The following is a 26,767-nucleotide window of genomic DNA, read 5'->3' on the forward strand; positions in this document are numbered from 1 at the left end:
TATCATCTTTGTGACCCTTCACTGGACTCCTTCTAGGAGATCCCTGTTTTTTTGAAATGGAGAGCCACAACTGGACAGAGTATTTTAAATGTGGCCTCACCAGGGCAGAGTAGAGGGGGAGGATCACCTCCCTCAACCTGCTGGCCACATTCTTTTTAATGTACCCAGGATACCATTGGCCTTATTGGCCACAAGGGCACGCTGCTGGCTCATGGCCAGCATGTTGTCCACCATGCTACCCAGGTCACTCTCGCAAAGCCACTCCCCAGCAGATCACTCCCTAACCTGTAGTGATGCATGTGATTATTTCTCCGCAGGTGGAAGAATCTACACTTCCTCTTGTTAAACCTCATCAGGTTCCTCCCTGCCCAACTCCCCAGTCTGTCCAGGTCTTGTTGAATGGCAGCACAGTCTTCTGATGTATCAGCCACTCCTCTCACCTTTGTATCACCAAACTTGCAGAGGGTGGACTCTGTCTCTTCATTCAGGTTGCTGAACAAGACCGACCCATGTATCTGACTGGAGAATGATCAGACTTTGAAGAATTCACTCTCTCCTATATGTAGGCACCCCTTAACAGATTCATATCCTGCTGCAGCATCTTGATTTGCACCAGGCTGATTCCCCACCATGCGACTGCATCATTGCTCTCCTCCCACCGCATAGATACAACCAAGGAGGTGGAGGAAAGCCACATTCTCTCATAGCATTACACAGGGCTAAGTGCAGGCCACCATTAGCCAGGCCTCTGCTCTCGTGCTGTGGCTGGCCAGTTATTCTCATTCACCTTGCTTCTGCACTATGTGCATAAAGCATGCATCACCTGCTTCTGAATTGGCAGGGCGTATATTAGCCTTGACATGCTACAAAGATTGGTTCCAATTCCTTCACTGGGATTTTCTCCTTGATGCTGTTTTTATCAGAAATGACTCTTGCCTGCTTTTCACTCAAAAAGAGCATTGTAAACTTCAGACATCGTAACTGAGGACTGTAACAGAAACATATTTGTCGACCAAATGTTCATAAGATTGGAAAAACTACTGCAAAGTGTTGTTTGGCCGCTTGACAGAGAAACTGATCTTTTTTTTCTGTTGCAGCATAATTGCCATATAAGGTTATTTTAAAGTTGTGTATTACATCTGACTTTCTATTTAAATAACAAAGAGATAGGGAAAGGAAAGCCAGAGGGTGGAGAGGTAGCATCAAGGCTGTCTTTAATAATGTGTTTTATGGTGTTTCTTTTTGGTTTCAAAAGAGGAATCAAGTGAGTTTCTTTTTAGAGAGAAGCAAGAAAATACCTCCTTCTGAAATACTTAAAGCCAGGATCAAATTCTTTTCACAGGAACAGACACACCATTTTCCTTGTCTTCAACAGGAGCTGCTCTGAAGACAGCCCCTAGGCTCTACAATTTTGCTAACTTCCCAGCCAACAAGTGAATGTTTCTCTTCTCAATTTTTATCATTCACTGCCTACTCCAGGTACATCCTCTGTTAATCCAAAAGCCTTAAGAAAAAGCGTCACTCTCCCCAAGCCCCTGATCAAGTATGTAAAGGCAAGAAGTATTTATGATTTTTTGTGGAAGATTTTGATAAAGACACAAGGCATTTACTGCCTGCAGCTTTATTTGTCCTGTTTGCTTAGCTTACCTGAGAAGTACAGAACTCAAGAGCATGCAACTGTGATTTTGCTCCTGGGTCTGTCTGCATATGGGGGATCGGTATACTGGAGTTCTCAGCTCTGTAGCTTCCTTTCCCCTTTTACCTTCTAGCTCTCTGTTACCTATTCTTCTATGAAAAAATCACTAGGGACACCCAGAGCCTTTAATTTTCAGTAAGATAGTGCCAATATGGTATTTATCTCAGTCAGCAGCTTTAAGCCTTCTTTGATGTCATGGGTTCCTCTCCCAGGACAGTTGTATGAAATGAAGGATGGGATCAAGAAACTGAGGGACCTTCTCTGTCACCCTGACACCTTCAATCAAACCGTAGACCCTCAAGATTGCTTACATTAACAACACACAATAGAGATTTGCCACTAGCCACCAATAAAAGTATCTCTGCTTTAATGGTGCTGCAGGGTGCTGTACGTCCTTTGCAACTGAGCCCACACTGAGGTGGTTTTACATGTGGACTGTTCCTCTGTCTGTCACTCTTTCCAGGCTGTAAAGCAAACACTGTTCTTTAAACACTCTGAATGTAAGTTCTTTGCAGTAGGCTACAGTCTTTGTTCTCCTTGAATTTGAGGGAGAAAAAATGTAGTCCTCGCAACTGAGAGTTCAGGAGGTGTAAATCATGAATGAAACTACACCTAAATCTTAGAAAGCAGTAAGGTTTAAGATGCACCTTTGCTTTCCCTATTGTGTTTCATAAAAGATTTCCTCCGCAACCTTATGCACATTTCAAGCCCTATTCTGAGGTGTGAAATTCTTCCTGTGTATGCAAGTTCCCTAGCTTGGATATCATGCAGCCCATAAGATCTGCAGGCGGCTAACAGTGTGGGTGCTGCTTCAGTATATCTCTGAATACGAAATGTTCATTAATACCATATAACTTCATGTCTCGTATGAGTCTGTATGGCTGTGGGATTGAAGGCTTAGACTAGCTTGTCAGTCTCTCTGAAATGATGTGAATTTCAGTGTGCTTCAGTACTTTTGAAACTTTATCATCATTTCCTAGGTGGGGAATCCTTTCAGCTTCTCTTCCTACCCATATGACACTAAAATAAACAGTCAATTGGAAACACACAAAGTAAATCTTAAGCTTAAAAGTTAGAATTCATTACTTATTCTTTAAGTGAACATTTGAATTCTATCGTAAGCGATGTGAATTTTTGCCAATTTCTTGTTCATATTCATAAGGTATAATGTCTGAGCAATACATGAAAAATGTAAGTGTTCTTGTAGCTAAAAACTGCAGGTAGACAGTCATAGATCAAAATATGTCTAAGAATCCTAGTAGAGTGTTTCTGCATTGTATTAACTCAGCTGTTAAGTAACTTCTAGTGGAAGATGCTGCAAACTGAAGTTTTCACTTTTTCTGAACAAACAGACACAACACAGTCAATGACAAATAAGCCTCCTACTAATTTTTCAGGCTGACTTCACTAGCTGTAAAAAACTAAATAGACATGGAGCTGAGAATCTCACTGGCCCATCAAGGTCCTCTCCTACCATTTGTGACAGTAGTGTCAATTTTTGTCCAGGTTGAAAAAGCTGGAGAAAACTTTTCTTGCATATAGGCATATAAACACCTACTATGAACACCCAGCAATGGCACATCTGCCAAAACCATAATGAGAGCCTGGTCATGCCTGGTGTGTTCAATAAGCATATACTGTTTTTCTAGTGAAGATTTTTGTCAAGGATAATGACAGATCTCAGATAAAATATAGAACTGGAAAGATCCTATTCCAAATATTTTGGTATTTGCTACAAAGCAATTGGCATTCTTCTTTGGTCTCCAGTAGCAGCTAGCATCAATGTCTCCACTGAAAATTACAGCACATACAAAAATAGATAATTACACAAACTAATGCCTTTGAGAGACGTTTATTTCTAACCCAGGCAAGCAGGAAGTTGCTTCAGGGCCTAAATCAGGAACACTATTATTCTTTAGAAAGTCATCCCCTGAGTAAGACGACAGTGGGTATTTTTATTATTCTGAGATATGACTAATTCCTTTCTGTATTCTTCTTTGCCTCAGTCTTGTTGAGGTCAGCAAATATACAAATTTTGCCTTTTATCAGTCTGACATTTATTACTTTTTTTATTTCCTCGGGTATCTCCTTGTTCTTCTATTACAAGTTGATAGAGCAAAAAAAGGAGCTCATGACCTGTGTGGAATCATTCAGAATTTTGAAAGCTCCTATCTTCATGGCTGCAAGGACGAATAAATACCTATTTAAAAATATTTATTTTTCATTGTTATAAAGGTAAAAATCATCCAGACTTAATATAGATATTACACAGAACAGTGATTTTGGTGAAAAGTGGGTATCAGCTAGAAACAGCTCAGTGAGTTTCTTGCTCAGTTAGTTTACGTGAATACTTCCTTCAAGAGCCTTACGTCATTTCTCTGAACAAGGCCTGTTTTGCTTGCACTTCATTTTAGAGAAGTAGGAATGAGATGTCCTTTGGTTCCTGTCCAGCCATGCATTTCACACATTGTCAGATGCTTTTTTCTGGAAGTACTTTTTCAAAAGACACACCTCAGCCATTCCATTTGCCCCTTTCTCTGAAGTATGACACTCTTAGAAGAAATCTAAGATAGCTTCAGGAATGTTTGGGGATTCTTACTTGAAAAAGATAGTAAGGCATATTCTGCAGAAATAATATCCCTTCATATGGGCACAGATTGATCCTTGTAAAGCTACCTATTTTCTGTCTAAGTTTGGATTTAGAATTTCTCTCAGCTTTGTTGAGAACCATTTACTCATCTGTCTCACACACAAAGAAAAACCCATACATTTGGTGCCTACCAATGCAAATGACTTTTAGAACCAGATGTCTTGTGAGTGCAATGAAATATTCACTAGACATCTCAAGCTCCTCTCTAAATATAAATATCTGTCTGTAAATTGTTTCCAGAGGCAGATGAGGCACAAATCAAAATTTATCTTATTTAAAAGAAAAAAAAAATCTCTTTGTAGGCTTATAACAAAAGGCATTTGAATGACTTACGTAATAATAACTTTCTTCTCAGAAAGTACCCTGTACTGGGACACCTCAGTTTTACTGGAGGGAACTGAAATGAGAAGATTGAACAAGGAGAAAAGGGTGAGACCAGGATGCTTTGCAGTGGGAAATGAGCTGGTAGTGGACTGGGAAGATAGGAGAGCTCATGTTATCAAGTTTAAGATGTTCTGGTGAAAAATGCATTTGTTTTTCTGAGGAAATCAAAGCTGTGTGTATGGGTTTATACATTGCATTTAGGGGAACATGTGTGACCTGGAGTTATCAAGGTCTACTGAATGTTGATCTCGGAGGGTCCAAATTTTCTTGAGGTCCCCTGGATTCCCTCTGCTTCTCTCTACAACAAAAGGAAATAGGATGGGAAGATGTGGTGCTGGTGGCAAGGTAACATACAGCAAAGAGCTTCCAGGCTTCAGTCATCTGAGGACAACCCAAAAAATTATGCTGTATATCAGTGGGGACAGATCTGCTCTCCTGCTCTCAGGTAAGAATAATTCTACCATGTTTTCACAAATCCAGCCCCTGAAGAAGATGCAGTTACTGGATGATCATAGAATCACTGAATCATAGAATAGGTTGGGTTAGAAGGGACCTCAAGGATCATCACATTCCAGTCTCCCTGCCACAGGCAGAGTTGCCAACAGCTAGATCAAGTTCTAGAATCAGGTTGCCGAGGGTCCCATTCAACCTAGCATTGAATGCCCCCAGGGATGGGGCATCCACAACCTCCCTAGGCAGCCTGTTCTAGCATCTCACTACCCTCTCAGTGAAAAACTTCCCCTTGACATCTAATCTAAATCTTCCCTCCTTTAGTTTAAAATCATTCTGCCTTGTCCTATCACTATCTACCTTTGTAAAAAATTGATTTGATAGTTAAAATGTTTACCCATTTAAAAAGTTGATGATAGTGGGTGCTATCCAGTGTGTAAGGAAAAAAATCTATCCGGCATTTTCTTGCTTTAATTTTGAGAGAGAATTCTAAGAATGTGTCCTCAGTTAATTATACTCTTCACTTTCTCAAAGAATCATGGAATCACTAAGGTTGGAAAAGACCTCCAAGATCATCTAGTCCTACTGTCCATCTTCTACCAGTAATTCCCCTCTAAATCATGCCCATTAATACAACATCTAAACATTTCCCGAACATCTCTGGGGACTGTGACCTCACCACATCCCTGGGCACTCTGTTTCAATGTATCACCACTCATTCATAGAAGAAATTTTTCCTAATATCCAACTTGAACCTCCCTTGGCGCAATTCAACACCATTCTCTTTCATCCTCTTGCTAGTTGTGCTGGAGAAGAGTACAACCTCCACTTCACCACAACTTCTTGCAGAGAGCTGTAAGGTCTCCTCTGAGCCTCCTACAGTCCCAGTACTCTTAGCTGCTGCTCCCCACAAGACTTGTGCTCCAGATCCCTCACCAGCTTCATTGCCCTTCTCAGCATGCTCCAGAGCCTTGTTGTCTTTCTTGTTGCGAGGCACCCAAAACTGAGCACAGTACTCATGGTGTTGCCTCATCAGAGGTGAGTACAGGGGGACAATCACCTCCCTGCTCCTGCTGGCAACACAATTACTTATACAAGCCAGGATGCCAATGGCCTTCTTGGCCACCTGAATACAGTGCTGGCTCATGTTCAGCCAACTGTTGGCCAATAACCTAGATTGATTTCTTCCACACAATCTTCTAGCCACTCTGCTGCAAGCCTATTGTGTTGCATGGGGTTGTTGTGGCCGAAGCGTAGGACTTGATGCATGGTCTTAGAATCATAGAATTGCTCAGTTTGGAAAAGTCCTTAAAGATCATCAAGTCCAATTGCAAGAACGCAACTGTCTTGAACTTCGTCCCACTGGCCTCAGCCCCATAATCCACCATGTCCAGATCTCTCTGGAGGGCCTTCCTACCGCCAAGCAGATCAACACTTCCTCTCAGCTTGGTATCATCTGCAAACCTTCTGTGGGTGCACTTACTCCACTCATCAAGGTCACCAGTAAAGACATTAAAGATGACCGGCCACAGTACTGACATGGGAAATATCATCCATGAGCAGTCGCCATCTGGATTTGACTCCATTCACCATCATGCTGTGGGCCTGGCCCTTCAGCCAGTTCTTTACCCAGCAAAGAGTGTACTTGTCCAAGCCACGAGCTGCCAGCTTCTCTAGGAGAATAGTGTGGGAGACAGGCTTTGCTGAAGTCTAAGTAGACTACATCAGCAGCCTTTCCATCATCCACAAGTTGGGTCACTCGATCATAGAAGGAGAACAGGTTGGTCAAGCAGGATCTGCCTTCCATAAACTCATGATGGCTGGGTCTGACCCTCTTTCCTTATCCTCAGTGGTCACATTCCCTGCCACATCTAGTAAAGACTGGAGATTCTCCTTAGCCCTCCCTTCTCTTACTGTTAATATATTTGTAAAAATGTTTTTTGTTCACTTTTACCACCGTGGACAAGTGTAGTTCAAGCTGGGCTTTTCCCTTTTTAATTTCTTCCCTGCATATCCTAACAGCTTCTTTGAACTCTCCCCATGTTGCCTGTCCCTTCTTCCACAGGAGGTAGACTCTCTTTTTCAGCTGGAGCCTCAGAAAAAATTCCCTCTTCACCCACGCCAGACTTCTTCCCTGCCAGCTCATCTTACGGCACAGGGAACAGCCTGCTACTGTGCCTTTAAGACTTCTTTCTTGAAAAGTGTCCAGCCTTCTGGGACCCCTTTGCCCTTCAGAAATGAATCCCAAGGGTGTCTGTTTCCTTCCTTTTGTAGTACAGACACGTTCAGTGCATACCTTTGAAGGCAGAATTATCTGGGTAGTGCTATAAGTGTGGTTCTTTCTGGTTCAAAACAAGAAAGCATCCTTACTTCTGAGCATCACAGTTGATGAATTTTTGCTGCAGTATGAGATAACTACTTTCTTGCTTTGCCATTGAAATTGTTTGCACTGTTAAACTCTACTCAACTGTGAAGCTTAAGTGAATGACTGTATAGCGTACAAAACAGAAGGTTCTTTACTCATATTGAAATCATCAGAAGCAAAATTAAACTTCCTCGCCTTTTGGGACTTGATGGTCCAAGCCTGACTCAATGGATGCGTCAGAGCTGAGGGACATGAAAGATCTCCTTAGCTCTTACCTACACTGTGCATCCTGGCTATATCCTGCCAGTGTTTATGTCAGCTGAGTGCGTAATATGCATCTCTAATGTTCTGGTTTACTCTGGAGGGGAGCTTTGGTATATGAGTGGTCAGAGAGCTGAGATGCAGATATCTCACTGTCAAGTTTTCCAAAGAAGCCAGACTGCCATAGTGCTGTCAAGCTAACTTGTCCTGTATATTCTCCTGTAGATACAGGGGCTGCACTTATAAATTTCAGTTCCTATTCACTGCTCCTCTGCCGATCTATCACAGAAAATGCATCCACAGGGATCAAGTGGGAAAAGATCATTGACATTTTGAATCAATTATGATGCCTCAGTCAGTATCAGCATCCATTTCGCTAGGCATCTATACGTAAGGAAAACTTTCCATGTAGATTCTGAGTACACAGCAGGACTTTTCTTGTGGCACGGGAAGGTAGATATATAGTTAAGGTTTCTGGCTGCAGAGATAGGACAATTTTAAGCTGTCTCTAGCCTCATCAAAAGACATCCTCCCACAGCTGACAGATCTCTAGATGGATGCCTGATTGCTTTAGAGGCTGAGTCAAAAGCAACTGGTTTTGATGACAAATTCTTTCTTTCTCAGCAGGCTAGAAAAGTTGAGTCAACCTATTCCAAAGGTTAAAAACAGTTCAGGTCAATGTTAAATAATTAGGAACCCAAATTCCACTGAAAAATCTCTAGAAGACAAAGATCTGCTTACTTTCCTCCTGGTCTTTACATTGATTACAGTGGCCTTTGATTAAAGTTCCAAGTAAATTTTATGCGAACACTAAGTGAGTAAATACTTGCACAGCAGAAAGTTAAAAAGTTATGGTGAAGATTTTGTTTTTCTTTGTATGAAAAAGAAACACTAGCTTTCCCAAACACCTCTGACTTGAACTCTGGTCTGGAGAGTCTGGCTGCAGAAGACGCAAACCCTTGCAGGTTAAACTACTATATCTCCTACCTACTCACAAGAAGCTGGTGGATTTTTTGTGTGTTCTTTTTCTTAGTCAAGTTAGATTTAGCTATATCTCTGCATACAGGTGCTCACTGCAGCAGCAAATGCCAAGTAGCTTTCAACCTGGCTCTTTTTGGCGCCAGTAATAGTAGCCTTGCTGATGGACACATCAGATGGTGTGAGTATCTTATCAACCTGGCTTGGCTTTTGCAGCCCATGTTAAACTCATCGTGCAAAACCTTCATTATTCTCAGTCAGCTCAGGCTAAATCTACACACAAGTCAATATTACTGCCAGATGCAGCATAGGTATATCCCAAGGTTTCCAAACATATGCCAACCTTTATTCTTTGTGCTTCTTCCTTGGCAGTATTTCACTGTAAAAGTGTAATGGTTCCACCCCCACCCCTCCCTTTTTATACAATCTTTTCTTCAGTCATACTAATCTCCAAAGGCTCTGAATCTAAAGAGCAGCCTCATTGATTTACTACCCAGATCAAGATAGAGGAAAAAAAAAAAGGATGGAAACAAATGTAGATTAGATTGAACAGCTATGTGAAAGATGCATAAATAGTTAACATTAAAATGTGAAGAGCAAGTTAATGACATAATGTCAGAGTCAACTGGTGGTAGAACTAGAAAGGTTAAAAATGAATACTCACTGAGTATAGCCTGTTTCATGTTGGTCTTGCATGAGCCATGAAGCTTACTTTTTGCAGAGATCTGAAAACCTCGAGCATGCTCACAATCATTGCAAAACACAACAGTAATATCTGAGGTGCAGAAGGGATCAGGTATCCCCAAAAGCTTTTCCTGCTCCTCTGATTATTTAGTACCTGCCAGCTACTTGCTTAAGCACTGGTGACTTTAGGATGGATAACCAGATATGGGCTGTTTATCTGGGGAGACAGAGAGAAAGCAGGAGGGATTTGCCTGCATACAATGCTCCTTGTTTTTCCACCATCAGCATTTGGGTTATAAGGTATTTATAGACACTGCTTCAACCAAAGGGAATGATAAAAGGAAAATAAAAACATAATTCAAGAATCAGAGCTAGTGTACAACCAGCCAGCACAAACATTCATCAAGAGCTGTGTCTGAGGGAGAGAAGACCAACTCCTCAAGCAAAATGGCTCCTGTACCTCACACTAATGATAGAAAGTAAAGGACAGACCAGGGATCCCCTACATAGAAATGATGCATGACTTATTATGCTTCAAAATAAGGTTTGTTCAGGTTGATATTCACCTAGCCCTCAGTCTTTTCCAGCAGAAAGGTGCACACAAATGCGCACACACACACACACACACACACAAACACACATTTTGCTCCAAAAGTAATGCTCCTGTTTATTTCCATAGAAACCACAACAGCTATAAAGAGCACAAAAACACTATTTGATAGAAAAAATTCTTGTCTTTCACACTGCTGTCACAACTTCTGAAGCACACTACCCACCGCCTCTCCGTACTCACATCCACTGTTTGTTCTCCATAAACATTCAGCAAGTGTCGATTAATATCAACAGGTACCATTTTTCTGTATGAAAGCATTCAATTCTACACCATTGCTTCTTATGCACTCCCATGTCAGATACCATTTTGTCAGATTGCCCCTCTTCTGCCATCTGTCACATGGCACCAAAATGAAAGAGAATATTGGTGGGAAGATTCCACCTCTACTGCCATCCTACCAACATCTGCGTGGACATAGTAATGTAAGAGGCATTACTTTTGGAGTAGCCCTCATGTATGTTTATATACATTTATAGATATATGTATATATAGATACTTATATACACACATATTTTCTTAGCTTTGAAAGGAATGATTGCACCAGATTTCATCACAGTCCTTTTGTGGCTTTATTTGAAGCTGAGCAGATAAATACTGTTATCAAGGTCCTTGGGAGCTCTGTCTAAACTCTATAAACATATTAGTTCAAAATAAAAATACAAGCTGGAAGCAAGCCAGGTTTTCCTGATCTTCCTCCACTTGCTTTCTGTCCCCCAGGAGATGCCATGGATATATACATGCTGCCATATGGGCCTGTTGTCCATGAATTTTGATTGCCTCAGGAGCTGGACTACTATTAGGAAAAGAGACTGAAACTTGAGCTAATCTCACAGTGGTTTTACTTGTTATGGCTACTATATTTATTCAGACTTTTCCTTCCCTTTCCTAATTGCATGGCAACATAAGCCCATATGTACCAGGAGGTGTGCGTACATTGCCTTCAGAGGCAATTTGCACAGCTTCTGTTTCCTGTCATTTGCCTTACCTGTACACTAGGTATAAATTCCTGCTGCAGGTCTGCTCAATTACTGTTGAAGGGTCACTGAGCAGGTAGAGGGAGGAGAAGTAGGCCATCAATAAAAATAATAATAATACAGAAGAACTTTTGATGCTCTCTGCAAATCAGCGATATTGTTCTTTTGGATGTCAAATGAGAACATGTGACTGATTACAAGATAAGCTTAGAAAGCAGCTGAAAATCAAACAGAAATTTCTTAACTACCTCCTTGTCAGCTGAAAGCATCACCAAGGCTATTGTTACCAGCATAGCTAGTAAGCTTGCTGCATGCAAATAACACATAATTTATTTCACAGACTTTGAGATAAACCCAGTAATCATTTGAATTACTGTTAGTCTGAAGTATACCGTAGAACTAACAAGGGGAGTACTAGGAGAACAAAAATGGAAGGAAATATGTATAAAATGTAATCCTGTTACCATTTGCTGCATAGTGAATAGCATCGTCAGTACAGGAAATGAATAAGGTGTGGACCTGGATATCCCTTGGACCTAGGAGATGAGTTGTAGATGGTTTTTCACTGAGCTGACCTTGTAATATAGACATTTGTTCAAAATGTGTAGACATGGCTCTCTTTACCGTGGCAGTACCGCCCACATTTTTTTCTTTGCTTCATGTTTGTTATTATGCTTAATTGGCCAAAATGATTGACATGTTTCTGCTTCAATACAAATTCTCCTGAGTCAAGGGTTGGGGCTTAGCAAGGGGATTAGAAATAGACTTGTTAATGAATTCCTGTGTAGCACAAAGCAAGCAAGGTAGAGAACAATAATATTACATTTCTTCAATGGATTTGTTCATGTGTCCTCTCCCCAGTTCCTGAAATTAATATGTTCTTTACGCTTCCATTTTCCATTTGGCATTAAATCAGGAGCATTTAACGTTTGAAATGTGCAGTTTATAATCAGTCAGTTCATTATTTAATGGAGGATCTATTTCTTCTTCTCATACCTCGGAAACCATTTTTACATTAAATGTTACTTTCTGAAGATGCAACTGCCACAAGCACATGGGATATAAAACACAAAGCAGATGGGGTTGTCACCTGCAGAGAGATTGAGAACAAGTTTTATTTCCCTCAAGAAAGTCTCTGTCTGTATGCCACTATCGTGAAAACGTCCATTTTCTGGCTCAAGCTTAAGCCAAAGGAGCCTGCTGCCAAGTGATTACCTGCCTGTTTTGGCATTCATTGCTTGTTTTTTGTCTCAGAGCCATACATTCCTGGAGATGGGACAGAAAGTTCACAGACTGGGATTATTTAGGTGTGGCTGACAAAATCAACATAGTAGTGGTTCCTTATATTTCCATTATTTCTTCCTAGCAATTAAAGGTGCACCGTGATCTGAACTCCTAAAGAAAAATGATGCCACTGGCACTACAGGATGTAATTGTAGCACTAAATGTAGAGATGGTAAAAGTCACCATTGAGCTGAGGGCAGATTAACTGCCTAACTCTGTGGGGTCTGAAGTGTAGAAGTGAAAGAAATCAAAAGTACTATACCTGGTGCAATTATTAATAAAACCATTTACATAAAGTCATAGAATCATTTGAGTTGGAAGGGACCCTTAAAGTCGCAGAATCATACAATCATAGAATCCTCAGACTTGGAAAGAACCCTTAAAGGTAATCTAGTCCAACTCCCCTGCAACGAACAGGGACATCCACAGCTCGATCACATTGTCCAGAGCCTGATCCAGCCTCACACTTTATTGCCTCTCTGGGCAACCTGTTCCAATGCCTCAACACCCTCATTGTAAAAGACTTTTTCCTTATATCCAACCTAAATCTACCCTCTCTAAGCTTGAAACCATTTCCCTTTGTTCTGTCACAACAGACTCTGCTAAAGAGTCTGTCTCCTTTTTTCTTAAAGAACCCGGAAAGTTATATATGCTCCACTAGTGTAGAGACTTTAAATCACATAGAAAGGAATCTGAAGATGCTAGCCCTCTTTTCTGAGGTCTAGAGAGATAAAGTCACCTACGTGCAAGGGCTCTTCCCATTGCCCTTTTTTCTTGGCCCATCTACCTCTGGCTATCAGAACTCTCAGGCAATAATTAGAGTCTCCACCTACTTCACTCTGCAACCCAAACAACCAGCTATGGATAAGACCTTTAACCTTTGGATTCAGAGCCTGAGGTGGTTATGCACTAATAGTAGATCTTTAAAGAAGGTAAACTATAGGTAGGCTAATCCCTGTCCACATTTGATGGGTGAGCTGCAGCCTGAGAGCTCTGTTATATCAGCATCACCCCTGCATGTTACCTAAAGGAGGAATATCTGGCCAAGGAAATCCAGAGCATGCCCCTCTCTTGCTATAGATTTGTTCTCTGCTCATTTTTTTCTGTGTCGTCATGAAAATCAATCATGCAGTTCTCTTACAGAGACAGAACACTAGGGCAGCTGGACATTTAATCTGACGCAGGATGGCATATATTTGCTCTTTTTTTTTTTGTTTAAACTGCGCTGCATTGCTTGTGATGAATAGCTCTAATGGCCATTTTCAAATCTGCAGATCAACTATACTGCTGGCTTTTGGTGTTCTAGAAAGGTAGGATATGGATTATTAAAGCTTTAGAGAGTTAAAGAGGAGATTAAGCGTAGCCCACATTGAAGGTACAATAGAGAAAGAAGAAAAAGCAACAACAAAAAAGTTAATTTATTGGGAAAAAAATGTTATGTTTTAGTTTTTTTTCATTTTGTGATGGGGGAGGGCTTTAAAACAATGCACCTTAAGATTATAACTTTTACTTCTTATTGGCAGCAAGTCTAGAAACTCTCGTGAAAGCTCCTGTGACCTGAGCTGTGCAAAATAACTGTTACTAAAAGTCCTCTCAGTTCTCAATCATTTTAAAATCTTTTTCTTGTGACTGAACCTTTGTGTCACTTGATATGTCACACCTGACTTGCATTTCCTTTTGCTGTGATCTGTATATTAATGCTGAAACTGCAGGCAGGGGGAATAGAGGTAGAGGTGAATGTGAACAGCCAGGATTCTTAGGCTTTGAAATGACCCTCCCAAGAGTTTTAAGTGAAAACATATGTAGATTTTTCAAAAATGTAAATAAATCCTTCACAATTGTTCTAGAATTCTTATCCTTTTTGTTCAGCTTTGTTTCTGGCCAAGAAACTGTCTACATTCTTAGTCTAAACATATTCCTCTTTTCTTTACTTTTTCATAATTAAACGCGCTTTCCATGGTGTGTAATCCAACTGGGGCAGGCCTACATGATTGCCTTTCCATATTGTTATAAATCAGAGCCTCTCTGCAGAAAGAGGGACAAAATCTGTGAGTCTACCCGAGTAAAACATGAAATAAAACAAGACCCAAAACAGATTTAAATATCTCCACAGTTTGCCTAGTCCTTCTTAGGCTCCACTGTACCTGGCAGTAACAATAAACAAGGATATGCACCTCTGGTGCCTTTGCTGTGGTTCTGTATCTGTCTGGAGAAGTTCGTTTGTTTGAAGATCCTGAGTAGCCCCATGGTTTTCATACACAGCTCTCTCTACTTAGACACAGGTGGTAGTGCTTAAATATCTCCCCAAAGAGGAACAGTGATCTTCATATATAAATTCAGCACTTCCTATGTGATATCAGCAATGATGTGGCTTTCTTTTACCTTTTATTGGCAGCCTGCACGTCAGAATTTCATAGTAGTCTGTGACAGACACATCCAAATTACCAAGACATTTCCTGTAATTCAGAAACAGATGAAAAACAATCCTCCCAGGCTGAGGTTAAGGAGCAGTAGGATGAGATGTGTGCATTTGTCTACTGGAAAGAATGGGCTTTGCTCATTGACCGCTGCTGTATTTGAATCTGAATAAAGTGCTGGATAAGGTTTGAAAAAATTGTACAGCAGAGATTCTTAAAATTTGCCAGTTGCCAAAGATAACTGGGCTTTGCAGTTAGATAACTTCAATATTTGTGATATTTGAAGCATTTCCTGTAGTAAGCACAGAAAAGTACAAATGAATTCTAAAAATGCTGAGATAGCTGTATCTGCTTATCTTAGGTAAAATGGAGAAACATTTAAAGGCCACTCATTGCTCTTTGTGCTTCTTTACTTCTGTTCAACTAAAGACAGAAGTATGAAAACAGAGATTGGCACTGAAAACAGAAAGGGAGGTTTGTGGCATTTCAGTTTTAGTTGAAAGTAGGATCACTTCTTTCATAAAATTTTTCAGAGAAATTTCAGAAGTGAGTATTCATTTCAGAAGTCTCACAGGTTCAAAGAGGACTCTTATCTTGGATTTATTTATCTTCAGTTGAACAGATTCTTAGTTTTGCATTTAGACTGCTTGGTAGTTAGCGCACTTTCTTTTAAACTTAATTTCTTTGCTAACATAAAGAAATGGTCTTGTGAGACAATGTGCAGGAAGAGGTTTGGGACTCATTCCCAGTAGATACTCATTTCAGATGACCCTTCTTCACTATCACTAGACGTTTCCTCGGGAAAAGTAAGGCCATTAAATGCTCAGACCAGAGGCTGCTAAGAAAACAACAGCCATGCTTTCAGGAGCATGGTATAACGAGAGGCTCTTCTCAGGAACTGGGGTGACTTAGGAGGGACAGATTCAGACCTATCTGAAGAATGTTACTTCATCTCTTTTACTTCCTCAGGAGAACCACAACAGCAAATCTTTGTATACATGGGTTGCTCAAAAAATTATGTCTCCTATTTATTTCCATGGAGACTACAATAGATACAAAGAGCACAAAAACACTCTGATAGAGCAAATTCTCAGCTACAAAACATGATTTTTCAACATATTCACCACTATTAGCTGTACATTTTCACCAACAATGAACAAGAGCCTGCATGCCACACTCAAAATCTGCGTGGCTGTCTGGGACGTGGCTTGTCTTCCACATTGCTGTCACTACTGATGAAATGTATCACCACTGCTCATATCCACTGTTTGGTCTCCAACAGTGTTCAGCAAGTGTCAACAAATGTCAATAGGTGACATTTTTTCTCATATGGAGCAATTCAGTTCTGCATTTTAGCTTCGTCAGCTAAAATATCAGATGTCATTCTGTCAGACTGCCCGTCTGCTGCCATCTCTTGCACGGCAAAAACATGTAAGGGAATAATGGTGGGAAAGTTCAGTCTCTTCTACCATTCCATCAACATCTGCCTCTGATGTTGTGAGCCAAGATAATAAAATGAGAGGCATTACTTTTGTAGCGGCCTTCTTATATTTGCTGCATGCTTCATAAGAGACCGTTGATCCCTGCTACATCTCTGAAGTACCCTGTGACCCCATTTACTGTCACCGAAGCATGTAAAACTTACACCACTGGTCTTTTGAGATTGTTTTATTATTCATTTCTTTTATCGCTTTAACAGCTTGCACTGTCTTATCATATTTCCTTGCTTTGATTCTTGAGTTTACACCTGCAGTTTTACAGAGATGAATTTTCCTGCTGCCATTTCTGAGCTGTCTGTCCTATTTCACTGTAACCTTTCTGTGATTTAGGCTTTTTGTTGCTCTGCTTCCATGCTAGTCACAAGGCATACTGTTAAACAGCATATTTCTAATATTTACCAGGCATTTCTCCAAAGTGAAGGAATTTACCTTCTAAACTTTGGATTACCTGCTTTCATTTCATATATTTTTTGTTGTTTCCTCAGGGAAAGAAAAAGGCATGACATTCGTTATATCTAGTTGAATACACTGTGGATAAGTATCCAGTAAATGTAGAGATTAAATAATTCAACAGTTTAAGTTTAATTAAAAAGTACTTTCAACCTGAAAATTTGACATGCATCTTGATATCCCCACACAACTGAAGATGTTATGTTAGTCCTGTTAGCAACACTAACATCCAACAAGGTAGAGGTCATCACTCTCACACATTTTTCAGACAAAAGACCATATTTGAGATATAGCTTATATTTGATGTCCCTGTTTGCCTTGTGCTTTTAAAATTTTCAGTGCAAACACAAGTTACAATAAGAGCCTTTCTCTGCACGCAGTTCCCCTTTTCACCCAAGCAAGCTGCTAAGAAACCAAACAGCCACTCCTTGCTTCATGAAAGGCAAAAAAGCTGTTCAAGTAGCCAGTGGTTGTTTGAGAGCAAACAGAAATGACTCACCAGTTGGTGTGAGTGTACTGTAGGCGAGGGGATGTAATCCCATTTTGACATCATGTGATAGATTTGAGACAGAAGACCTTTTGAGATCCCCAGGTCATCTTACAAACAAACAGAGCGGTTTCCACTCCTGCCTGTGGGAGCTGGGTGAGCATGTAGGGGGGCTTTTGCTTAGATCACAGTTCTGATTTAGTTTCCTTTCACCAGCAACAATTAAACTGAGCACAGTCTCCAACATGGGAAGTCCCCAGAATGCTAGATGACAGGAAGAGTAAGCTAATGCCAAAGTAAAGAACACTCTGTCTTGCTCTGCTTTTTGTGGTGTATGATTAGGTGGGCCTATCATCAGCAACACGATGTAGGGCAGGAGTCAGTATGCCATTCCTATAATCACTAATCGAAACTACATGACCCAAGTGATTTGCTCAGCCAGAATAGTACTTTTGGCCACTGCAACTCTAGTGTTACCAATATAGGAAGAGAGTGAAAAATCAGGACTCATGATCAATATTTAACTTGGTTTTCTGAGTGAAAATAGCAGTAAGGAAAAACACAGCTAATGAGAGGGTGGAGAACAAACAGAAATTGAGAACCAAGGGATGTGAATAGAGTATTGTCTAGTCCATCTTTCTCTTGGCTGGTGTTGGGTGTTCCTGGTTTCATTCTGATATACAGTCAGAAAATCTACCACCTCCAGCTCCATGGTTTTCCAAACAGTGCCCTGATCCCATAGAGGCTGAGCTGCTTCAGGACAGATCATGGCTCTCAGTGTACTGTTGGTGGGGACTACAGGTGGCTCCTCAGAGGAAAGCAGTGTCACAAAACCATTCTTATAAACATAGTGTTTAAGCTAGTACTATAGAGCCTTTAAAGAAAAAGATGTGAAGTCAACATTCCAGAAACTGGTTGATGATGTTGATGGGCATTACTTGCTTTCCAGACAAGGAGAAAGGATTTAAAAAAACTGAATGAAAAAAAATAATAATACAGCAGAAGAAATACAGCAGAAGAATATGAGGAGAAAATCAAAGAGAAAAACAAACAAAAAGAATAGACAGCTTCTGAGATCTATGGAGGTCCATAAAAAAAGAGAATAAGCTTCTAGATGCGATCTTGCTGAAAATGTAAACTATAATTCTATTTTATTGATAAGGGAAACCAATCCATCTCAAAGATTTTTTAAAAAACTCTCATATCAGAAAAATGGCCTACAAATTCCAAAAGAATGACACAAGTTTTCCCTCTTTTTTGCTTCACTCATTAGCTGTAGCTTTCTTTGTGCTTTCATTTACCTAAAACTTGGCTTTTCAAACCTAATTCACTGTATTAAGCTTGTCATTCAGCTAGCAAGGTTTAACTCAAAGATAAGCTTCAGAAAGAGATTTCAGTGAAAAATAAGTCTTCTACCTCCTCAGCCTCCCCCAGCTTGAACTTAGCCATGGAGGCTCTATATCAGCAGACCTGAAGGACATAGTGGCTTGGTGCCTGGATATATTTCATGTGTTTCTGAGCACTGGCCAAAGGAGGCTGACAACAAGTAGAACATATGGAAGACTTTTGCCTGTTCACTGGTGAGTCCTAAAACAAGAATTATAGAATCATCACTGAATCATAGAATTGTTTGAGTTAGAAAGAACCCTTAAAGATCGTCTAGGCCAAATTCCCTGAGATGATTAGGGACACCTACAGCTAGATCAGGTTTCTCAGAGATCCATCGAGCCTCATCTTGAATGTCACTAGGGACTATAGTCATGTCACTATGACTAGGGTCTATGACTATGACTAAGGCTGCTATCAGGTCTCCCCAGAGCCTTCTCTTCCCCAGGCTGAAGAGCCCCAGCTTTTCATCCTGTCCTTGTGAGGGAGGTGTTCCATCCCTTGGATCATTTTTGTGGCCCTCCTCTGGATGCACTCCAACAAGTCCATGTCTCTCCTGTACTGAGGACTCCACATCTGGACACCAGTACTGAAGGTCCAGTAAACACCAGTACAGAGTATCTTCAGATCAAAGAGGAAGGTAAATAGACTGTTATGTTTGAGAACTGCCAAGGTTGCAATAACAGAGATTGAACATCAGAAATTTTCTGCCCTGCAAAATCTTACTGGTATCAGGATGGTTTGTCCAATCAAAAGGCCTTTCTGTGGAAACTCTTATGTTTGGTAGTGACTGTGAGCTAATTTTTGCTTTACTTGTTCAGAAACATGGAAGAGTTTTCACATGGTGAACTGCATGGCTTTTGCCTCAATCTGTTGTGAATTTTGAGTGCCTGACAACCCAAAACGATAGTACAACCCAAAGGAAAACAGAATGAGCACTAAAGAAGTAGCTCTCACAAAGATCAGCAAAGGAACATATCATTATAATGGTAAATGAAATGCTTTTTTCAGCACGCAAATTTTATCTGGGTATCCTTGAGTAACAATATTGTATAGTCATGACACAGTATCTTACAGATGCCAGTCTCAGAGAACTGGTTTTATTGGCCTCTACTCTGGGTGCAGATGGTCTGATTAAGATGGTGCTGGTTTGAAATCACTAAATTTTGGAATGGAGAGAAGCAGCAAGGACCTGCAGTTCCGTCCAAGTTTGGAATTCAGAAATACTGAATGACACTTTTCCTTCCTCACACTCTCTCCTTTCCTCAATCGATCACAGGATTGACTTAACACCATGAAAGCAGACAATTTAATTTTACAGTCTTTTTATATGTCTTCTGGTTCTGGAGCATTTAGGACTTTCATTTCCAGGCACTGTGGGCTAGAAACCTACTCCTTTAAAAATAAAGTGAGATTTTCAGGCAATAATCTCTATGCAACTGCTATTGCTTTCAAAAAAAAAAGTTCAGACTAAAACTGCAGTGCCTGTGTCTGCCCATAAACCCTCTGTCTGCACTGGGCCTTATACAAAAGAGGTCCAGTCTGGCTGAATCCCAAGACATTCCTGAATTTTAAGTGTTAATATGACAAAGATATAATGTAATGGACTTCTGCCTTGTTCAAAAAAATCTTGCATGAGCAGATACCTAGATAAAGAAGTCTGCGTTTAAAAACAACAGGAAAAGGCAGTGACTCCTGTATATTAGCTGCTGGCTGGCTCCTTTCCAGGCTCACTAACTTCACTGGTGAAGAACAGAACAAGAAATGGGAAATATTTAAGATTTTAATTTCTGCTGAAACCTGATCATATGGGAGGTATTCCTATTTTTTTTCTATGATATATTCCTTTTATGTGAGAGAGAAAGCTCTAGTTAGTGCTGGAATCTTTGCAAGATGAGTGTTCACTGGTGAGCAATTCATATTTGCAATATCTGCATAATACAAAAATACCATTAAAAATATACCTCCTTGAAAAGAGCAATCGCCAAATGCTATCTTCCACATTGCCTTTGGGCCCAGCAATTTTATTTAGTTTTTGTAAATGTTATTTAGCATTTGGCCTGTGCTGCTGCTACAATTCTATTTGGCTGTCACGGTCACTTTAGGTGATGCTAGCTCGAGTTGTCCCACTGCAGTTACTCTTTTGAAGATATAACTCTGCCCACTTTGCAGGGGAGAACAGAGCAGATAGGCAGCTTATTGCAAATTAAGAATTAGCCCCAGTACAGAAGCCAAGAAAAAGCTCCTAAAAGAAACATTTCCTAATGCCATCTACGAAGTAGTAGTAGCACAAGGCTTTCTTGCCTTCCACAGTGGGGGAAAACCAAATCTTTGTTGTATATAGGACTCTTCTAGCCTATACAGCACTTTCTTTTAACTCTGAGCAGGTAAAAGAGCATTTCAGGCTACATATGGATGCAAGAGTCTACTTCTAGTAAGGGTGTTAATAGCAACAGCATCTGGCTGTGGGAAAACAGAAAGTCAGTGGGTAGCAAAATGCTGACTGATTGGTTTTTCTGCTTTTAGGCTACCATTTATAAAATGATCAGAATTGGTCAAAATTTTTCATCATCCAGATCTTGCTAACAAGGCCCAGAACCTAGTGGCCAGCTAGCTTTCATTGGTACTTCCCAATGATACTTTGCAGTGCCTCCCAGTGACAACCAGTGAGAGGGTGGTGGGGAAAGAATAGAAAGAGACTTTTTTGGGATTGATGTAAAATTGATGTGCACTAGACATCAATATTGTCTCTCTTGATGATATGCCTAGAGTGTGTGTGTGTGTATCTGTGTGTGTGTGTAGGAGGAATGGGACAATGATGTTACTCTGTCACTCTGTCATGTATGTTTGGATTGCATGAGAGATGCAAAGCATTAGTGGAAATGTTCAGCATCTTTTTTTCTTGATTTGTAAGAAAAAGGCACAGTAGGGGAAGATTGGGAACACAGTAGGGGAAGATGGGAAAATCCCTTTAACATCTTCCTTCATTTTAATTTTACTTTTTATGTTGTTTTATTCCAAATGGGAGTGAAATCAAACTGGCAGGAGAAAAGGGCAAACTGCAGCAGAAAAAAAAAGAAAAAATCACAGAATCACAGAATGGTTAAGGCAGGAAAGGACTTCTGGGTCCGTCTGCTCCAACGCCAGCTGACACCAGGCCACCGAGAGAAGAGTGCCCAGGTCTATGTCCAGGGTCTTTTGAAGTCCTCACAGGAGGAGACTCCACAACCTCTTTGGGCTGTCTGTGTTAGTGCTCAACCACCCACACAGTACAGAAGTGCTTCCTGACGTTCAAAGGGTGCTGCCCATGTTCCTGTTTGTGCTCACTGCCTCTTGTCCTGGCACTGGGCACCACTGAAAAGAGTCTGTCCCCATCCTCTTTGCACCCTCCCTGACATACATCAATAAGATGAGATTACCTCTGATGTTCCACTTCTCCAGGATGAGCAGAACCGGTTTTCTCACAATATCCTCACAGGAAAGATGCTCCAAGCCCTTCATTATCTTTATTGCCCTTTGCTGGACTTTTTCTAGCAACCTCATCTTGGGAGCCCAGAACGGGACCCAGTGCTGCACTTGAGTCCTTACTAGTGCTGAGTAGAGAGGAAGGATCATCTCTTTCCACCTGCTGGCAGCAGTCCTAGCGCAGCCCAGGACACTGTCAGCCTTCTCTGTTGCTATGGCTCATTGCTGTCTCATGTCCAACTTAGTGTCCACCGCCAGGTCCTTTTCTGCAATGCTAGAAACAGTTTGTCATCCTAGAAACGTCAGCCTGTGCTCAAAAGTGGGATTTCTGTGAGCAATAAATCTTTGAAATGTAAAGACAGAACCAACATTCTTTGCAGAGGGGTATTTAACATAAGCCCTTCTTAGTTCTGTCTTTGTTTTGGTTTTCCAGTATAACCACTGGGGTGAAATACATAGTGTAACTGCTACACAGGCTCTCAGAGGCTGGCATTTAGCTGTTGATGCTGAGTCTTGCCTGGTTTTCTTCAGAACTACTGAACTGATAAAGAGAGGCTGAAAGGTCTTGCTGACTATTCCAAGAGTGCACACATGTGCAAGTGTGAGCATGTATTTTATGGCCAGCAATTTTCTGCAGGATCTCTTGTTTACTTTTGTGATGGGCAGTAGGCCAGGAAGACTGTCTGCCTCCAGTCTAAATGAGCTTATAACTTTATGGAACATTTTTCACTGACATTTTGGGGGTGAGGGAAGTGGACCGACTATCTGCACAACTCTAGAGATGTCCAGAGAAGTGAAGACTCTGGCAGCTCTGAGTGCCTGAATTTTACTGTGTCATGTACCACATATACAGGATTGACTATTCTCATTTTACTGCATTAAAGCAGTGTGACCAAGTTACCAGGATAGTGTTAGAACATTTGCATGTTCCTTTGAAAGGAGCCTGAAGCTATCCTATGGCCTATTGCACCAATTCCCTAAGTGTATGTTTTAATTTATGATGTTGGTCACAGGCCCTTACAACAGGACTGCATCACTAAATTAAACTGTTCTCCACCAGACAAACTGATGAGAAGAGAAAAGGGCATAGAAAAGGACATATGAATCCAGCTATCTACCCTCTGCTATTTCTTCCCTTACAGATAGGTCCCCTCTACAGCAATTTTATTTTAACAAGGAATCCACTTGATCTTGAGTCTACACCTACCTCATTCACAATTATTTAAGCCTATCCAGAATGAATCCTTTATCTTCTCATCTAATAAACATGTATTTTAAAAAATGCCTTTTAAGTGATGTTAAAGGCCTGATTGAAGTAAAAAAAAAAAAAAACAAAAAAAAAAAGTGGAATCTGAAGGCAGTGAGATAAGTTTGTCCTTATTTTACCCAGAAAGTTGTACAGATCATTTATGGTATCAACTACTGCTGGGTAATGTCCTGCAATAAAAGAGAACACAAGATTCATTGGGTAGTGGCAATAGATTGATTTAATCAAAAAGACTGAGCATTTACTTGGAATTTCATTCCCTTTTGCAATTTATACAGGGAACACAGGGCCTCAAGCCAGCTTCCCTCTCTCTGCAGTGTGAATGTAGTGGTGGCTGCCTCTTGTGAATCACATCTTTTAAATTGCAGATGTCTGCCTACTTGTTCAGGACTGCCAAATGCAAGCAATACCAAATTGTTTGTGAGGTCTTGCTGTCACCCACATCCAGACATCAGGTTCACCAAGAAGTCAGGTTAAAGTTCATAAAGGTTCTGAAATCATATACACTTGTAACCTGCCCTCTGTCTCCAGCCAAGAAGGGTACCGCTGTGCTGTACATATAGGCAGTTCACAGAGTCCCAAAGTACTTGTAATTTACTCTAAGGAAAAGGGAAAGAATTTCCCACACGTGTTGCCTGCTGCCCACAGCTGGAGCCTAAGGAGAATTCCAAACATCACAGGAAGTCTGATAAGTTGTGCTGTGTACCTTCGGATCTGCACTGCTGAAGGCAGCTCTGAGACAGAGGATTTCATGGCAGAAGCAAGAGGCATATATCTACACAGACAGGATCTTCTCTCTTTGCCCCCTGTTGAGCTCTCAGTTTTGTTCTTTCATCTGAAAAAAAAACAACAAACCACCCAGCAACAGCAACAACAGAAACAACAAGCAGGCAGATAAAGAGTATCTCCTGCTTTTTTGTATATTGAAAGTTTATCAGCCGGCAGAATTATTAGCGCCTGCAAAAAAATAATTTGATCAGACAAAAATCTCTCATGTGTTTGATGTGAAAAAGAACTTTGTGTGTTTGAATGAGGAGTGAAGTGAGAGGAAAAGGAAGCTCCAGGTGCAAATGACTACCATGCTGTTATGTTTGCAGCTATTAAAAACAGTACACTTTCTGTTCAGTCTACAAATTCAGAAGAAAGTGTGCTAATATAATGGCATTTTTTAACTTAGGGAGTGAAAAAATAGGGTCATATTTGATAAAAAGTTACATTTTCAAATTCTTAGCATATTTCTGCTAAATTGGAAGCAAGAAGGAGAAGCTAACGTTTGACTTTGGTTGACAGGTTTGCAGTCAGTACTATTTCCCTTCCTGCTACTGTTTTCTAATGTATATTTTTCCCTGACAGGCTTTCCATAGCAGTATGCTAGCAATCACAGAACCCTGAAGAAGCAACTTGGGGGTTTGCAGGAAAGGCTCATTCTTATTAGACGATGCCAGCTGCAGCCTGGCTGTTTAGATTTACAGGATCTGTTTCCAAAACTCACATGCTAAGTCACTCCTTCTCTCTCCTCCATTCTACTTCAAACTGGAGTAAGGAAAGTTAAGAAACAAAAAAGGAGGAAGAAAAGTCCTCTGGTATTGATTTGTTGAAGAGAGTTGAATGCATGAGCATAAACAGGTAAGCACATTTTTTTCTGTCTGTTTGCACCTCAGGAAACATCCACTAGACAACACCCTCTTTCATAATGAAAGTCATTCCAGTCATTACATGTGAGGACTGTTTGTGGGGTCACATCCTACAACATTTTTATGTGCACTTGTGGTCTTGTGGACTGTACAAATCTGGTATTTCACCCAGGACTACTCATGCTAGGAATCTGCATGGCTTTCTAGGTCACTGAAAGAACAGGGTATAGATCATTGCATTAAATAATAACAACAAATAAATCTCCCCAGTATGATACAGAACCAGAACCTCAATCAGAACACTTTGGATTCATTTCCGAAAGGTCTGCCATTTTTCCTCTTCTGCTCCCTGAATCTGATTTTTTAGTATCAGATCTGAATGGCTAAGTGCCACTGGTGCTGCTTTTAAGATATATGCATTGCAGTGTGTCTGTCAGGCTTTCAGTAAGACCGCAGCTCTCTGTCTGGGAATGAGCCAGACTCATGCCCTTTGGGGTTTTCTTGGCTCAGAGATGCACATAATGCATCCTGGGGCTATTTCTAAAATTATTATGTATAATTTCCCTATCCATCTGGATACCATGATTGGACTGATGGTAGTAAGGTGCTTGACTTTTCAGGGAGTTACTTTAGAAGAAAAAGTCTAACAAGATTTTTAGAATGTGTTTTTAAATATTTTCTGTTTTGTTGCCCCATTGCACAACACCAGTCAGGCAGAGATTTACTGTATGGCAGGAGGATTTTGTCCTCACTTGGGAATGGAATTATTACTTGCCAGGTGCAACTAATAGACTGAATTTTTATACAGATCTTTCCATATTCCTCAACACACACACACACACACACATAACGTCATTTTTTGTTCTGCACATATTATAAGTTTGTGTAAGACAGACATTTGACCTGGTTGATCTTCCTCCACCTCTACCTACACAACCTGACGTATCAAATCTAATTCAGGCATCGGGTGCAAAGATATACAGCTTCCCTTTCTGCTCCCCTTCCAGATGATTTCTGTTAACTTCTGGAAATGCACAAAATCACAGATGTATAATTTTTCATCTCTTTATTTGAGTGAGAAAAGTATAAATCCATCCAGCAGCTGGGGGACTTTCTAGCTTGGGCTCCATTGTACTGTGGTATGGTTTTTGTGTGATTATCTTTCTGAGATGGAAGAGCTATTTTCACTCAAAATCTTATAGCTACCTAATCAGGCGGGACTGCCATGCTTCCCAACAGCTGTAGATGATCCCCTTAGTCACTGGGTTACTGTGGTGGTGAAGATCTAACTGCTGGAGATCTCATTTCACTGGGGTTCTTCATGAACCTAGATCCCAAGGGAAGAGCTAAAGTTAAGCCCTGTGGGAGTGCTGTTCTCCTCTCCTCTCTTCTGCCAGTACATGCTGGATGTGGGAAGAAAGTCTAATTTCATGAGTATTGGCAGAGAATGGCTACTTTGTACAAGAATCTAAAGCACAGCCAGAAATGCTCATCTGGAAGCCTCTGGTTCACCAACTTGATTCCAGAACTCCTGGACAAGGAAAATGGCTGAGAAGCCATGATTTGCTACCTCTTAAAACTACACATGTAGGTGTACAATGCACACACAGCATACCACAGCAAACCAAGAAGGAGATGCTCCAGAAGTATACCAAAGGTGCTATATCTTCTGAAACCCATCTTTCTAGCATAGGATAGGAATTGTTCAAGCCCACATAGCCCTGGGTACCAGGGCAACATAGTGAAGACACCCCTGAGAGTCTCTACTAAATCTCTTATTATATATAGATTAGGCAGATTAGGTATATTGATTAGGCAACATC

General features: G+C 40.7%; 1 long non-coding RNA gene across 2 annotated transcripts in view; it reads right to left on the reverse strand.

Moving 5' to 3' along the window:
- Positions 1-4,683: 4,683 nt before the first annotated feature.
- LOC109369594 overlaps positions 4,684-26,767 on the reverse strand; it is a 52,490-nt gene continuing 30,406 nt past the window's right edge. The window contains exon 3 of one of the 2 annotated variants that reach the window (XR_004161732.1): positions 4,684-5,028. This is a non-coding gene — a long non-coding RNA (uncharacterized LOC109369594). Of the gene's footprint in view, positions 5,029-23,496; positions 24,146-26,767 lie in introns of those variants that run through there. The other variant, XR_002118822.1, reaches the window with a different exon arrangement.

This window comes from Meleagris gallopavo, chromosome 1, assembly GCF_000146605.3.
Source record: "Meleagris gallopavo isolate NT-WF06-2002-E0010 breed Aviagen turkey brand Nicholas breeding stock chromosome 1, Turkey_5.1, whole genome shotgun sequence".
NCBI lineage: Eukaryota > Metazoa > Chordata > Aves > Galliformes > Phasianidae > Meleagris > Meleagris gallopavo.